The sequence below is a fragment of the Henckelia pumila genome, chromosome 4 (genome assembly GCF_033568475.1).
Source record: "Henckelia pumila isolate YLH828 chromosome 4, ASM3356847v2, whole genome shotgun sequence".
Classification (NCBI taxonomy): domain Eukaryota; kingdom Viridiplantae; phylum Streptophyta; class Magnoliopsida; order Lamiales; family Gesneriaceae; genus Henckelia; species Henckelia pumila.
In genome coordinates, this window is record NC_133123.1 from 113341145 (window position 1) to 113357212 (window position 16068).

The 16068-nt window shown below is 39.6% G+C and overlaps 8 non-coding genes and 1 pseudogene across 8 annotated transcripts in view; all 9 read left to right on the forward strand.

Annotated features, from left to right (window-relative positions):
• LOC140868807 (5S ribosomal RNA) overlaps positions 1–45 on the forward strand; it is a 119-nt gene extending 74 nt beyond the window's left edge. The window contains exon 1 of the ribosomal RNA XR_012146208.1: positions 1–45. This exon is cut by the window's left edge and continues 74 nt beyond it. This is a non-coding gene — a ribosomal RNA (5S ribosomal RNA).
• Positions 46–447: 402 nt separating this feature from the next.
• Positions 448–565, forward strand: LOC140870420 (5S ribosomal RNA). The gene has a single exon (XR_012147383.1). It is a non-coding gene; the product is annotated as a 5S ribosomal RNA (ribosomal RNA).
• A 404-nt stretch (positions 566–969) lies between these two features.
• On the forward strand, positions 970–1088 carry LOC140868050 (5S ribosomal RNA). Its single transcript, XR_012145485.1, has one exon. It is a non-coding gene; the product is annotated as a 5S ribosomal RNA (ribosomal RNA).
• Positions 1089–1479: 391 nt separating this feature from the next.
• Positions 1480–1598, forward strand: LOC140868689 (5S ribosomal RNA). The gene has a single exon (XR_012146094.1). It is a non-coding gene; the product is annotated as a 5S ribosomal RNA (ribosomal RNA).
• A 400-nt stretch (positions 1599–1998) lies between these two features.
• Positions 1999–2117, forward strand: LOC140868159 (5S ribosomal RNA). The gene has a single exon (XR_012145588.1). It is a non-coding gene; the product is annotated as a 5S ribosomal RNA (ribosomal RNA).
• Positions 2118–2517: 400 nt separating this feature from the next.
• LOC140868468 (5S ribosomal RNA) lies at positions 2518–2636 on the forward strand. Its single transcript, XR_012145884.1, has one exon. It is a non-coding gene; the product is annotated as a 5S ribosomal RNA (ribosomal RNA).
• A 392-nt stretch (positions 2637–3028) lies between these two features.
• Positions 3029–3147, forward strand: LOC140868012 (5S ribosomal RNA). Its single transcript, XR_012145449.1, has one exon. It is a non-coding gene; the product is annotated as a 5S ribosomal RNA (ribosomal RNA).
• A 10428-nt stretch (positions 3148–13575) lies between these two features.
• Positions 13576–13693, forward strand: LOC140869805 (5S ribosomal RNA; annotated as a pseudogene).
• A 400-nt stretch (positions 13694–14093) lies between these two features.
• Positions 14094–14212, forward strand: LOC140870007 (5S ribosomal RNA). The gene has a single exon (XR_012146993.1). It is a non-coding gene; the product is annotated as a 5S ribosomal RNA (ribosomal RNA).
• The last annotated feature ends 1856 nt before the right edge of the window (positions 14213–16068 follow it).

A 16068-nucleotide genomic window follows, 5' to 3' on the forward strand; every position in this document is an offset into this window, starting at 1 on the left:
GTACTAGGATGGGTGACCCCTTGGGAAGTCCTCGTGTTGCACCCCCTTTTTTTATTAATTTCTTTTTTTCTTACTCGTACTTCTTGTTCTTTTGATTCCTCGCCGTCCTATTTCTGACTCTTTCAGTCCAATCCGCGGATAGAAAAGATGCAATAGACTGAATCATATGATGTGAACGTGCGATCTGGGTGACGCAGGCCGCTTCGATGGGTCCCAACGCGACATAAGGGAAAAATGCCCCAAAAGACCATCTCCGTTTTGGAATTTGAGCGTCTCCATCTCTTTAATCGATATACGCTCTATAGGTATCGAGTGGAGATTCGCGTGAGCAGGCTGAAGCTCCAGTGACTCTCAGCCGATCGAAAGTTATGTCCGTTTGAAACTGCAGCTCCTATTCCTCTGATCCGCAATTCGAGAGACAGAAAAATAAAGACTTCATTCACTGTTGGGTGCGATCATACCAGCACTAATGCACCGGATCCCATCAGAACTCCGAAGTTATGCGTGCTTGGGCAAGAGCAGTACTAGGATGGGTGACCCCTGGGAAGTCCTTGTGTTGCACCCCTTTTTTTTTATTAGTTTCTTTTTTTTCTTACTTGTACATCTTGTTCTTCCGATTCATCTCCGTCCTATTTCCAACTCTTTCAGTCCAATCCGCGGATATAAAAGATGCAATAGACTGAATCACACGACGTGAACGTGTGATCTGGGTGACGCGGGCCACTTCGGTGGGTCCCAGTTCACCCTACGTGAAAAATGCCCCCAAAGACTATCTCTGGGTTTGAATTTGAGCTTCTCAGTTTCTTAGACCGAGATACACACTGTAGGTATCGAGAAAAGCTACGTGCGAGCAGGCTGAAGCTCCCGTAACTCTCAGCAGATCGAAAGTTATGACCGTTCGAAACTGCAGTTCCTGTTCCTTCGATCCGCAATTCGAGAGACAAAACAATAAAGAATTCATTCAATGTTTGGTGCGATCATACCAGCACTAAAGCACCGGATCCCATCAGAACTCTGAAGTTAAGCGTGCTTGGGCGAGAGCAGTACTTGGATGTGTGACCCCCTGGGAAGTCCTCGTGTTGCTCCCCTTTTTTATTAATTTCTTTTTTTCTTACTCGTACTTCTTGTTTTTCCGATTCCTCGCCGTCCTATTTCCGACTCTTTCAGTCCAATCCGCGGATAGAAAAGATGCAATAGACTTAATGTGAACGTGCGATCTGGGTGACGCGGGCCACTTTGGGGGGTCCCAGCGCATCCTACGGGAAAAATGCCACGAAAGACCATCTCCGGGTTGTAATTTGAGCGTCTCCGTCTATTAGACCGAGATACTTGTTGTAGGTATCGAGAGGAGCTTCACGTGAGCAGGCTGAAGCTCCCGTAGCTCTTAACCGATCGAATGTTATGTCCGTTTGAAACTGTAGCTCCTGTTCCTCCGATCCGCAATTCGAGAGAAAAAATAATTAAGAATTCATTCACTGTTTGTGCGATCATACTAGCACTAATGCACCGGATCCCATCAGAACTCCGAAGTGAAGCGTGCCTGGGGGAGAGCAGTACTAGGATGGGTGACCCCTCGGGAAGTCCTCGTGTTGCACCCCATTTTTCATTAATTTTTTTTTACTTACTAGTACTTCTTGTTCTTTCGATTCCTCGCCGTCCTATTTCCGACTCTTTCAGTCCAATCCGCGGATAGAAAAGATTCAATAGACTGAATCATACGATGTGAACATGCGATCTAGGTGACACGGGCCGCTTCAGTGGGTCCCAGCGCGACATACGGGAAAAATGCCTCGAAAGACCATCTCCATTTTGGAATTTGAGCATCTTCGTCTCTTTAACCGAGATACGCACTATAGGTATCGAGTGGAGCTTCGCGTGAGCAGGCTGAAACTCCAGTAACTCTTAGCCGATCAAAAGTTATGTCCGTTTGAAACTGCAGCTCCTGTTCCTCCGATCCGTAATTCGAGAGACAAAAAAATAAAGAATTCATTCACTGTTGGGTGCGATCATACCAGCACTAATGCACCGGATCACATCAGAACTCTGAAGTTATGCGTGCTTGGGCAAGAGCAGTACTAGGATGGGTGACCCCCTGGGAAGTCCTCGTGTTGCACCCTTTTTTTCATTAGTTTCTTTTTTTTTACTCGTACATCTTGTTCTTCCGATTCCTTTCCGTCCTATTTCCGACTCTTTCAGTCCAATCCACGGATAGAAAAGATGCAATAAACTGAATCACACGACGTGAACGTGCGATCTTGGTGACGTGGGCCACTTCGGTGGGTCCCAGCGCGCCGTACAGGAAAAATGCCCCCAAAGACCATCTCCGGGTTTGAATTTGAGCTTCTCCGTCTCTTGGACCGAGATACGCGCAGTAGGTATCGAGAAGAGCTTTGCGTGAGTAGGCTGAAGCTCCCGTAACTATCATCAGATCGAAAGTTATGTCCGTTTGAAACTGCAGCTCCTGTTCCTCCGATCTGTAATTCGAGAGACAAAGCAATAAATAATTCATTCACTGTTGGGTACGATCATACTAGCACTAATGCACCGGATCCCATCAGAACTCCGAAGTTAAGCGTGCTTGGGCGAGAGCAGTACTAGGATGGGTGATCCCCTAGAAAGTCCTCGTGTTGCACCCCTTTTTCATTAATTTTTTTTTTTCTTACTCGTACTTCTTGTTTTTCCGATTCCTTGTTGTCCTATTTCCGACTCTTTCAGTCCAATCCACTGATAAAAAAGATGCAATAGACTTAATCACATGACGTGAACATGCGATCTGGGTGACGTGGGCCGCTGTCCCAGCGCGCCCTACGAGAAAAATGCCCCAAAAGACAATTTCCGGGTTGTAATTTGAGCGTCTCCGTCTCTTAGACCGAGATACTTGCTGTAGGTATGGAAAGGAGCTTCGCGTGAGCAGGCTGAAGCTCCCGTAAATCTTAACCGATTGAAAGTTATGTCAGTTTGAAACTGCAGCTCATGTTCCTCCGATCCGCAATTCGAGAGAAAAACAATAAAGAATTCATTCACTATTGGGTGCGATCATACCAGCACTAATGCACCGGATCCCATCAGAACTCCGAAGTTATGCGTGCTTGGGCAAGAGCAGTACTAGGATGGGTGACCCCCTGGGAAGTCCTCATGTTGCACCCCTTTTTTATTAGTTTCTTTTTTTCTTACTCGTACATCTTGTTCTTCCGATTCCTCTCCGTCCTATTTCCGACTCTTTCAGTCCAATCCGCGGATAGAAAAGATGCAATAGACATAATCACACGACGTGAACGTGCGATCTAGGTGACGCAGGCCGCTTCAGTGGGTCCCAGCACGCCCTACGGGAAAAACTCCACGAAAAACTATCTCCAGGTTGTAATTTGAGCGTCTCCGTCTCTAGGACCGAGATACTTGCTGTAGGTATCGAGAGGAGCTTAGCGTGAGCACGCTGAAGCTCCCGTAACTCTTAGCCGATCGAAAGTTATGTCCTTTTGAAACTGCAGCTCCTGTTCCTCTGATCCGCAATTCGAGAGACAAAACAATAAAAGAATTCATTCAGTGTTGGGTGCGATCATACCAGCACTAATGCTGTTAGAGTAGGTGCCCGTCGAGCCAATGTGTTGGCCGATGGTCCTTGAGAGAACTCTTGTATGACAATCTTTATTTTAATAATATTTGACATTATTTAATTTGGCACATCTTTATCTTTATACCCATGCCTGCTGCATAGATAAAACCCTTGAATATACAAATAGTAGAAAGAATATGAGATGGTCATGTGATGACTATCATGAAACTCATATTTGGAATACTGTATATTCTAAACTGTTCCTAGTCGATTCAGCCGCCATAAAGAAGGATAAAGGCCGCTCGAGCTTGAGACTAGTATTTGCGATGTGAGTACCATGTTTCATTGGTAGGGGACATGGAGATGTCCAAGCATGCAAATAGGTGCTCCTTGTAGAGTGCACTGAACAACCCTCCCTAAAGGATTTTCCAAGTGGTTCTCACTTATCGAGTGGAGAAGTCCTAGTTTATGGTTGTACACCATTAGTCCTATAACCCGGGACAACATGGAGACTCTATATGCTAGTGCTTCACTTTGACTTGTTTACCGACTCATCTGGGGTCATCAAGTGGCAATGTTGGGTGTTGTGACGAAACATATAGGAGTCAATGCATTGTATTTGGGGATTCACCGCATACCTACGGGTATGGATATCCTATGTTATATCATGCATACGTAGCTGAAATCTCTGATCAGAGTAAGTGGTAATTAAGAAAGGAGTTTCTTGAATTACACTTTCGATGCAACTACGGCATGACACATAGTTATCGATTCAATGACAACTCTCGATAACCAATGGTTGTCGAATCGGTCGGGATATATGAGTTGAAGGGACCGTACTGTACGCTAACCATAATTGATTGGTTCTTGCAGGCACTATCATTTGATACCTAGGGAGTCATGTAAGCAATGCTGCTATATGTTTACATGACTGGTTGGGTACTATCAGACTTGAGTTTTCTGACGTTCTTATTATCAATGTGTTGATTAATAAGAATGGAGCTATATAGGGTATGCTCATATAAGGGACTTGTTGATCCCGAATCACATGGAGATGTGAACCCACTGCTAGTTGTATCAGTGAACCATTGAGGGTCACACAAGTACTAGCTTTCTAGATCCCGTTGAGATTAAAATTAGTTCATTGTGTTGAACAACTTATAAAGGAGTTTATAAGTAAAATAAATTAGAAGTTTGACTTCTAAATTGGAGAATGAATGGAATAAGTAACTTTTAATTTGTGAATGTGTTCCAAGATTAAAAGTTAACTTAAAATAATTAGTTTATGAAAATGGTGATTTTCTAAACTATTATTTTGCACTTATTTAATTAATTCAAGTGTTGAATTAATTTAACACTAGTAGACATTTTAATGTACAAATAATTAAATTAATTCAAGTGTTGAATTAATTAAACACTATTGAGTCTAGTAGAGCTCAAATTAATATAGTGTTGTATAATTATTGATACTAGTGGACTTGAATGGGTTCAAGTTAAATTTAATTAATTGATTAAACTTAAATGGGTTTAGGTTTAATAATTAATTAAAAATAAGTTCAAATTACATTTAAATATATATATTTATATATGTATATATATATAGGCGTGTATATATATATATATATATATATATATATATATATATATGATATATATATGTGTGTGTATGGAATTTGAAGGGTTGTAAGATGGTTTGCAATTTTCCATGCATGCCTTGCAATTTTCCATGCATGACTTAATTGTACTCATTAATCCCTCTCCTTTAATATATTATTTGGAATAATATATACACACATACAATTCATTCCATTCCAAGGGTTGAAGTGGCCGAAACCTTCTCCAAGTTTTCCTCCAAAATTTTCTTTCATTTTTGTGGGAGAAGGAAAAGAAAATCTCAATGAAAAATCCTCTAAATATTCTAGTGCATATTTAGAGTGGATTTAGATCGTCTAGTCGTGGACCTAATTCGGAGGCTCAAATAGTTGAATCCATTTTGAGCAAGGAGTGCTCTTGAAAGCTTGTAGATTGAGTCTACCATTTTCAAGAGCCTAGTTGTTTATCAACTTGGTTGGAGCCATAAATCAATCTTTGAGATTGATAGGTAAAATTCTAAACACCCTATGGTTGTTTGAGTTTTTGAATACTACACAAGTGCTCGGATTTCTTTTATTAAAAATTTTATATTTCCGCTGCGTTTCCGGGCACGAGTTAACCGATCTCCTTCAGTGGTATCAGAGCCTAGGTTACTCTTTTGTGTAGTATTTGTTGGATATTATGTTGAGGTAAATTTCTAACCGCATGAGAAAATCAATATTTTAACTTTTAGGGCAAATTATATAAAAATTATTTTTTTTTTATTTTCGGGCAGCCCTTGGGCTGCCCAAAGGTGTCCTAGGGGCAGCCGTGGGCTGCCCCATATTTTTAATAATAAAAAAAAATATTTTTTTTTTGGCCGGAATCCGGCGACGGAGTTTCGGTGACGACTATGACGACTTGAGTTTTTGAAAAGGTGTTTTGGAATATCATGTGTCATAGGCCCTAAATTGTTAAATATATTATAGTTGATTTTTTATGAAAAATTAAACTTTATAATATGTGATTTTTCTCATAAAATAAATAGTTAAAGTGTGACTTTGATTATTTATAGTAAATTGTGATTTACAAGAAATTCAATTATAAATAAATTAATTTGAAAGTAAACAAAGGTGTTTGTTTATTTTGTTAATTTATTTTATAATTGTGGTGGTTAGTGATTGGACCAAGATATATAATATTTGATCAATTAATTATTGAGATAATTAATTGATGGTGTATGATATGTGATATTGTGCATGAAGGATGATTAAAAGCCCAAGACCCATTTGCTAGGTGTATGCTAGGATATTTTGTGTTGAATGGTTGTAATAATTATCAAATTACAAAGTGGGCTTGGTTTATGGCCCGTTCCCACCCCATGAGATGTATCCCTATTTGCCATGGATATTTTCATGTAAAATATTTAATAACGGAAGTTCAAGATTGGAAGATGGTGGGCCATGATGAATTATGAAGATTCAAGACATGTAAATATTGGAAGCTTATGTAATTGTTGCATTTGCATCCCATGCATTCCCTAGGAATTGGACCTAGGCCCGTGTTTGGCTCACACGGGCCAAATAGTTTTTGGGGCGATTAATCATCCTTATTAATTACTATGTGCGTTATTATTTTATAATAACAAAGTTGCATGAATCCGGCAAACATACGATCAAACATGGCGATCTTTAAAATTAATGATGAGACATTTTCAAAATTAAAAAACCCTCATTTTGAATTAGATTCAAAATTTATATCAAGCCCGAAAAGGGGAATTATAAATTTGTTTATAATTTCCATGTCTTCCATCGACAATGGATGCATGACGAACGCTACCCGTATTCAATGCTCGGCTCATATTATTGGGGAGATTGGATGCCGGAAAGCTGTGACATCCATTGACATGGTGATGTGAACTACGTGGAAATCCCATGACTTCGGCTCATATTATTGGGGGAACTCATGGCGACCGTCCATTAAGGTTCGATATCGATGGGTAAAGCTTGACACGTAAAGATGAACGACGTCATATTATTGGGTCCTAATCAAGCGTGAGACAAAAGTTTACGTAAGGGTTGCATGGAGATGCAATTGGAAATTACCTTTTAGAAATTATGATTGGCTGATATTATTCGGGATCGTAATTGGCTAATTGGACCTTATGTACCTACTGAGGAAAGGAGTTTCCCGTTTTTACTAGAGGGTAGTAAAAATGTCAAAACAGTGGGAGTAAATATTTATAAAGTTAAAGTCCATACTTTATATCTTATTAAATATTTTAAAATAGTCATTGACATTTATCTGTTATTATTTTTCAGTACAAAGTTTTGATAATGTCATCAATTCGCAATCCGTTGTCTGCAATACTCGACAAACATTTACTGACCGGTCCAAATTACCTCGATTGGCTAAGAAATTTGAAAATCGTCTTGAACTCGGAAAAGATTGCATACACACTTGATGAGTCGCCCCCTGATACGGCTCCAATTGATTGTAGCCCTGAGGAGCTACAGACTTACAAGGATTGGTGTGACCATGACTTGAAAGCCAAGTGTTATATGCAGGTTTCTATGAATGATGAGCTTCAGCGACGTTTTGAGAGTGCAAAGCATGCTGCTGACATTCATTTGCATCTCAAAGAACTCTTTGGTGAACAAACACGCCCACTTCGACATGCGATTGTCAAGGAGCTAATCACTTTGCGCATGCGAGATGGGGCTTCGGTCCATGAGCATGGCCTGAAGTTGATTGGGCTCGTGGAGAAACTCGTTAGCATGGATCTTGTGATACCAACTGAGTTGACCACAGACGTGTTGCTCTTGTCACTGCCTAGCTCATTTGATCCTTTTGTGGTGAATTTCAACATGAACAGGTTAGATCCAACCCTTGAGGAGTTGGTTAACATGCTTGTTACGTTTGAATCCACAATCAAGAAAGAGAAGCCGGTTCTTTATGTGGGATCTTCATCTGGTTCAAAGAATAGACCACATGGGAAGGGAAAGAAGCGTTCCTTCCATGCTCCCAAAAAGAAAGTGCCCTTGAAGAGGAAAGCTCCGAGTCCCGTTGTGGTAGCCACACCAGTTAAGGCTAACAAGACTAATGACGTCTGTCATCACTGTAAGAAACCTGGACATTGGAAGCGTAATTGCAAGGAATATCTTGACCAGAATGGTTCTGGAAAAGGTATGTTCTACATTGAAGTAAACATTTCACTTAACTCTTCTTCTTGGGTATTGGATACCGGCTGTGGCTCACATCTCTGTAATAATTTTCAGGTGATGGCAAGAAGTAGGAGACTCAGAGATGGTGAGACCTTCTTGAGGATGGGCAATGGGGCAAGAGTTGCAGCCAAAGCTATTGGAGATGTTTACTTATTGTTGGACAATGATTTTAAATTATGTTTGAGAGATGTTTTGTTTGTACCAGATTTGGTGAAAAACATTGTTTCCATTTTTATGCTTGATAAAGTTGGATATTCTTGTTTATTTGGCAAAGGTGTTTGCAATATTTACAAGAATGAATGTTTAATTGGTACAGGACAATTGGAAAATGATCTCTATAATTTAAAATTGAAAGATATTCCTATGTATAATGTCCAAGAGATATCAACAACATCCAAAAGAAAACAAGATACTCTAAATCCAGCACATTTATGGCATGCTCGATTAGGTCATATATCCTTTAAAAGGATGAACAAGTTAGTGGGAGAAGGCATGTTTGATATGTCTGATATTAATTCTCTTACTACTTGTGAACCCTGTCTAAAAGGAAAGATGACCAAAATTCCCTTTAAGGGCCATGTGGAGCGAGCCAAGGGACTGTTGGATTTGATCCATACAGATGTGTGTGGTCCACTTAGCATCACCACTAAGCACGGACATTCTTACTTCATTACCTTTACCGATGACTTCTCTAGGTATGGGTATGTGTATTTGATGAAATACAAATCTGAATCTTTTGAAAAGTTCAAAGAATTCAGAAATGAAGTAGAAAAACAATTGGGACAAAGCATCAAGGCACTTCGATCGGATCAAGGTGGTGAGTACTTGAGTACTGAATTCCAAGAGTATCTTAGGGAGAATGGGATTCTCTCACAGTGGACTCCTCCTGGTACACCTCAGTTGAATGGTGTTTCAGAACGTCGTAATCGAACTTTGATGGACATGGTTCGGTGTATGATGGGGTTCACGGAGTTGCCGCCATCCTTTTGGGGATATGCACTTGAGACAGCGGCACTGTTGTTGAACAATGTCCATTCAAAGGCAGTTGATAAGACACCATATGAGATATGGATGGGAAAATCTCCAAAGTATTCTTATCTAAGAATATGGGGATGCCCTGCTTATGTGAAGCAGATAGTGGGAGATAAATTGGATGCTCGATCCATTTTATGCTACTTCGTGGGATATCCAAGGAATTCGGTTGGATATTATTTCTATCATCCCAAAGAAACAAAGGTGTTTGTTTCTAGGAATGCAACCTTCTTGAAAAAGAAATTTCTATTGGATAGAAAATGGGAGATGATAGAACTCGAAGAAGTTCGAGAAACACCCACGATTTTGGAACCCACACCCGAATAGCCAAGAGAGGAGATACAAGCTCCTAGAAGATCCGAGAGGATCTCAAGACCACCTATGAGGTATGGTCTGCTTCTTGAAGAGGGCCAAGATGAGCCTGACCATGGATGTGATCCAAGGACCTTCAAGGAAGCATTGTCTGATGCCGATTCATCCAAGTGGCTTGAAGCTATGGAATCTGAGATGAATTCCATGTATTCAAACCAAGTGTGGAATCTTGTGGATCCACCTGAAGGAATTGTTCCTATAGGGTGTAAATGGATTTACAAGAGGAAGCTTGGGACGGATGGGAAGGTTCTGACCTTCAAGGCTCGATTGGTGGCAAAAGGTTATACTCAAAGGCAAGGAGTTGACTTTGAAGAAACTTTTTCTCCAGTCGCAATGTTCAAGTCCATAAGGATATTGCTTGCCATTGCCGCATGGTATGACTATGAAATATGGCAGATGGATGTGAAGACAGCTTTTCTTAATGGGGATATTAAGGAAGAAATTTACATGTCTCAACCTGAAGGGTTCACATCTATCGGAAGTGAGCATAAAGTATGCAAACTTCAGAGATCTATCTATGGTCTCAAACAGGCATCTAGGAGCTGGAACCTCAGATTTGATGGTACAATCAAAGAGTTTGGGTTTACTAAGAATCCTGAGGAACCATGTGTGTATAAGAAGGTCAGTGGGAGTGCTGTACATTCCTGATACTTTATGTTGATGACATTCTACTCATTGGGAATGATGTAGGAATGTTGCAATCAACTAAAGTATGGTTATCGAGTAAGTTCTCGATGAAGGACTTGGGTGAAGCATCTTTTGTATTGGGAATACAAATCTATCGGGATAGATCGAAAAGATTTCTTGGTCTCACCCAGTCCACATACATTGATACCATCGTGAAGAGGTTCTCGATGGATGAGTCTAAAAGAGGACATCTACCAATGTGTCATGGCGTGTCTCTATCCAAATCCATGTCTCCCAAGAATGATGCAGAAATAGAGACGATGACACGCATTCCATATGCATCTGCAATTGGTATTATCATGTATGCGATGATATCTACACGTCCTGACGTGGCCTTTGCACTTAGTGTGACAAGTAGATATCAATCGAACCCTGGTCTTCCACACTGGAAAGCTGTGAAAGACATTCTCAAGTATTTGAGAAAGACTAAGAATATGTTCTTGGTTTATGGGGGTGGAGAACTAAAATTGGAAGGCTATACCGACTCTAGCTTCCAAAGCGATGTTGATGATTCGAAGTCAACTTTCGGTTTTATATTCATGCTCAATGGTGCTGCTGTTTGTTGAAAGAGTTCCAAGCAAAATAGCACTGCGGATTCAACCACTGAGGCAGAATATATTGCTGCATCCGATGCTGCAAAGGAAGTTGTTTGGATTAGGAATTTCGTCCAAGAGTTGGGCGTTATTCCTAATGGAGTTGATCCAGTCCCGGTGTATTGCGACAACACTGGTGCAGTTGCTCAGGCAAAAGAACCAAGGTCTCATCAGAAATCCAAACATGTACTGAGAAAATACCACATCATCCGGGAAATTGTGGAACGAGAAGATGTCTTGTTAGACAGAGTCGCCTCCGCAGATAATGTTGCTGATCCACTAACTAAGCCTTTACCAGGACCATTGTTCGAAAAACATCGCGAATCAATGGGTTTGAAGAATATGGGTAGTTGGCTCTAGTGCAAGTGGGAGATTGTTAGAGTAGGTGCCCGTCGAGCCAATGTGTTGGCCGATGGTCCTTGAGAGAACTCTTGTATGACAATCTTTATTTTAATAATATTTGACATTATTTAATTTGGCACATCTTTATCTTTATACCCATGCCTGCTGCATAGATAAAGCCCTTGAATATACAAGTAGTAGAAAGAATATGAGATGGTCATGTGATGACTATCATGAAACTCATATTTGGAATACTGTATATTCTAAACTGTTCCTAGTCGATTCAGCCGCCATAAAGAAGGATAAAGGCCGCTCGAGCTTGAGACTAGTATTTGCGATGTGAGTACCATGTTTCATTGGTAGGGGACATGGAGATGTCCAAGCATGCAAATAGGTGCTCCTTGTAGAGTGCACTGAACAACCCTCCCTAAAGGATTTTCCAAGTGGTTCTCACTTATCGAGTGGAGAAGTCCTAGTTTATGGTTGTACACCATTAGTCCTATAACCCGGGACAACATGGAGACTCTATATGCTAGTGCTTCACTTTGACTTGTTTACCGACTCATCTGGGGTCATCAAGTGGCAATGTTGGGTGTTGTGACGAAACATATAGGAGTCAATGCATTGTAGTCGGGGATTCACCGCTTACCTACGGGTATGGATATCCTATGTTATATCATGCATACGTAGCTGAAATCTTTGATCAGAGTAAGTGGTAATTAAGAAAGGAGTTTCTTGAATTACACTTTCGATGCAACTACGGCATGACACATAGTTATCGATTCAATGACAACTCTCGATAAACCAAATGGTTGTCGAATCGGTCGGGATATATGAGTTGAAGGGACCGTACTGTACGCTAACCATAATTGATTGGTTCTTGCAGGCACTATCATTTGATACCTAGGGAGTCATGTAAGCAATGCTGCTATATGTTTACATGACTGGTTGGGTACTATCAGACTTGAGTTTTCTGACGTTCTTATTATCAATGTGTTGATTAATAAGAATGGAGCTATATAGGGTATGCTCATATAAGGGACTTGTTGATCCCGAATCACATGGAGATGTGAACCCACTGCTAGTTGTATCAGTGAACCATTGAGGGTCACACAAGTACTAGCTTTCTAGATCCCGTTGAGATTAAAATTAGTTCATTGTGTTGAACAACTTATAAAGGAGTTTATAAGTAAAATAAATTAGAATTTTGACTTCTAAATTGGAGAATGAATGGAATAAGTAACTTTTAATTTGTGAATGTGTTCCAAGATTAAAAGTAGACTTAAAATAATTAGTTTATGAAAATGGTGATTTTCTAAACTATTATTTTGAACTTATTTAATTAATTCAAGTGTTGAATTAATTTAACACTAGTAGACATTTTAATGTACAAATAATTAAATTAATTCAAGTGTTGAATTAATTAAACACTATTGAGTCTTGTAGAGCTCAAATTAATATAGTGTTGTATAATTATTGATACTAGTGGACTTGAATGGGTTCAAGTTAAATTTAATTAATTGATTAAACTTAAATGGGTTTAGGTTTAATAATTAATTAAAAATAAGTTCAAATTACATTTAAATATATATATTTATATATGTATATATATATATAGGCGTGTATATATATATATATATATGATATATATATGTGTGTGTATGGAATTTGAAGGGTTGTAAGATGGTTTGCAATTTTCCATGCATGCCTTGCAATTTTTCGTGCATGGCTTAATTGTACTCATTAATCCCTCTCCTTTAATATATTATTTGGAATAATATATACACACATACAATTCATTCCATTCCAAGGGTTGAAGTGGCCGAAACCTTCTCCATGTTTTCCTCCAAAATTTTCTTTCATTTTTGTGGGAGAAGGAAAAGAAAATCTCAATGAAAAATCCTCTAAATATTCTAGTGCATATTTAGAGTGGATTTAGATCGTCTAGTCGTGGACCTAATTCGGAGGCTCAAATAGTTGAATCCATTTTGAGCAAGGAGTGCTCTTGGAAGCTTGTAGATTGAGTCTACCATTTTCAAGAGCCTAGTTGTTTATCAACTTGGTTGGAGCCATAAATCAATCTTTGAGATTGATAGGTAAAATTCTAAACACCCTATGGTTGTTTGAGTTTTTGAATACTACACAACTGCTTGGATTTCTTTTATTAAAAATTTTATATTTCCGCTGCGTTTCCGGGCACGAGTTAACCGATCCCCTTCAAATGCACCGGATCCCATCAGAACTCCGAAGTTAAGCGTTCTTGGGTGAGAGCAGTACTAGGATGGTTGACCCCTTGGGAAGTCCTCGTGTTGCACCCCTTTTTTCATTAATTTTTTTTTTCTTACTCGTACTTCATGTTCTTTCGATTCCTCACCGTCATATTTTCGACTCTTTCAGTCCAATCCTCGGATAGAAAAGATGCAATAGACTGAATCATACAATGTGAACGTGCGATCTGGGTGACGCGGGCCGCTTCGGTGGGTCCCAGCGCGACATACGGGAAAAATGCCCCGAAAGACCATCTCCGTTTTGGAATTTGAGCGTCTCCGTCATTTTAACCGATATACGCACTATAGGTATCGAGTGGAGCTTCGCATGAGCAGGCTGAAGCTCCAGTAACTCTCATGCGATCGAAAGTTATGTCCGTTTGAAACTGCAGCTCCTGTTCCTCTGATCCACAATTCGAGAGACAAAAAAATAAAGAATTCATTCACTTTTGGGTGCGATCATACCAGCACTAATGCACCGGATCCCATCAGAACTCCGAAGTTATGCGTGCTTGGGCAAGAGCAGTACTAGGATGGGTGACCCCCTGGGAAGTCCTCGTGTTGCACCCCTTTTTTTTATTAGTTTCTTTTTTTCTTACTCGTACATTTTGTTCTTCCGATTCCTCTCCGTCGTATTTCCGACTCTTTCAGTCCAATCCGTGGATAGAAAATATGCAATAGACTGAATCAAACGACGTGAACGTGCGATCTAGGTGACGCGGGCCACTTCGGTGGGTCCCTGATAGGATTCGTTTTTGTGCATTATTTTGCATGTTTTGTGTTTGTTTTGCATTCATTTCGTTTACGTTGTGTCTGTTCCTTACCGTTCTTGTTCTGTTTTTTTGTTTTATTGTGTTTGTAGTCACTCCTCTGGTTTATTTATTTATACTGCAGAAAATCACTAGGAAATGCTGATTTATAGTGAGAAGGCGTTGCACGCATGCGGCCGTGAGGAGAGCAAGAGAAGGACTTTATATTTCTGGAAAAAGACAAGGCGCTCGGGCGGCATTTTTCTACCGCCCGCGCGCACTCTCGTTTGAAGAAAAACCTTCGAGGCAGAGCTCAGGCGCTCGGGTGGCTCTTTTCTACCGCTCGGGCGCCTGCACGTAATTTTGGGAAATATTTTATTTCGGGTAATTGGTTTGACGAGGACTCTTGGGCCATATAAATAGGATGTTATTAAATGGTTTTGAGGGTTGGACACACACACAGACATAGGAGGAGGCGGCTCTGAATATTGAAGATTTCTTATCTCCATTGGGAGTTTTTCTCTTCATCTTTTCTGAATTTTTATGTTAAGAATTGTTTTTAGATTGAATTTTGTAATGACGTTCAGTAGCTAAACTTTATTTTGTTGGAATCAAGGGGATCCGAACCCCGAAACACTGTAGTGTGATTGAATCACCGGACGTATGGAGATTTGATTTATGTTTATAATTGATTTTATCATGTGTTTTTCTCTATGTTGATGATTAGCTACCCTTAACATAGATTCGTAAATTGTGAATTGCTGTCGAGAGATAGGTTCATAATTAGGACGAATGATAGAATCCATGGACTTAAAATATGCATAGAGATATGGTATTTAGTACATGTTGATAGTCATAGACCACCAGGTTGAAAGCTGTAGAATTCATAGAACACAAAGCAATCGGTCGTGATAAATAATTAGAGAGATTTAATTGTTTTACTGATTTGATTAGTTTGGCATAACCTCGAGAGAGAGTGTCAATGTTACAGGGATTTTTGTCAAACTTATGCGCATTAATTAAGTTCCAATCGTCTAGTTCAATTAGGGGAAAGGTGAACCGAAATTCCAACAAAAATCTTTTCAAATTGTTATTTCTTTTAGTGGTGCAAATTGGTTTCGTGGTTGTGAAATTTAGATTTATTTACATTGAGTTCTTAGTGTTAAATGTTAGATAGAATCCAAAATCAAATTTTCGATACTTTGCGTAGTTAAAAATCAAAGAAACAAATTATTATTGTTTGGTCCCTGAGGACGATACTCGTACTCAGTACATCTTATTATAACTTTAATCGTGCACTTGCGATTATTTCTACTGGAATTGAGAGATTTTTAGAGCAAATTTAAGTGTTAGTATTTTGTCGATCAAGTTTTTGGCGCCGTTGCCGGGGAATATTGAGATTTTAATTTGTTTTATTTGGTTTTTCTCTATTACAATTTTAATCACTCTTTTCCATCTGTGAACCGCAGGATTCTCTTGTAGTGCATGCGACACTCATCTGAAGAACTAGTGCCTTTTGATCCAGAAATCGAGAGAACTTTTCATAGAAGAAGAAAAAGGCAACAACAAGAAGAAATGGAAGAAGAACAAGAACAAGAACAACCAGTTTACAGATCCATGATGGATCTCGCCTTACCAATCATCGAAAGTTCTAGACCAAGCATCATCAAGCCAACT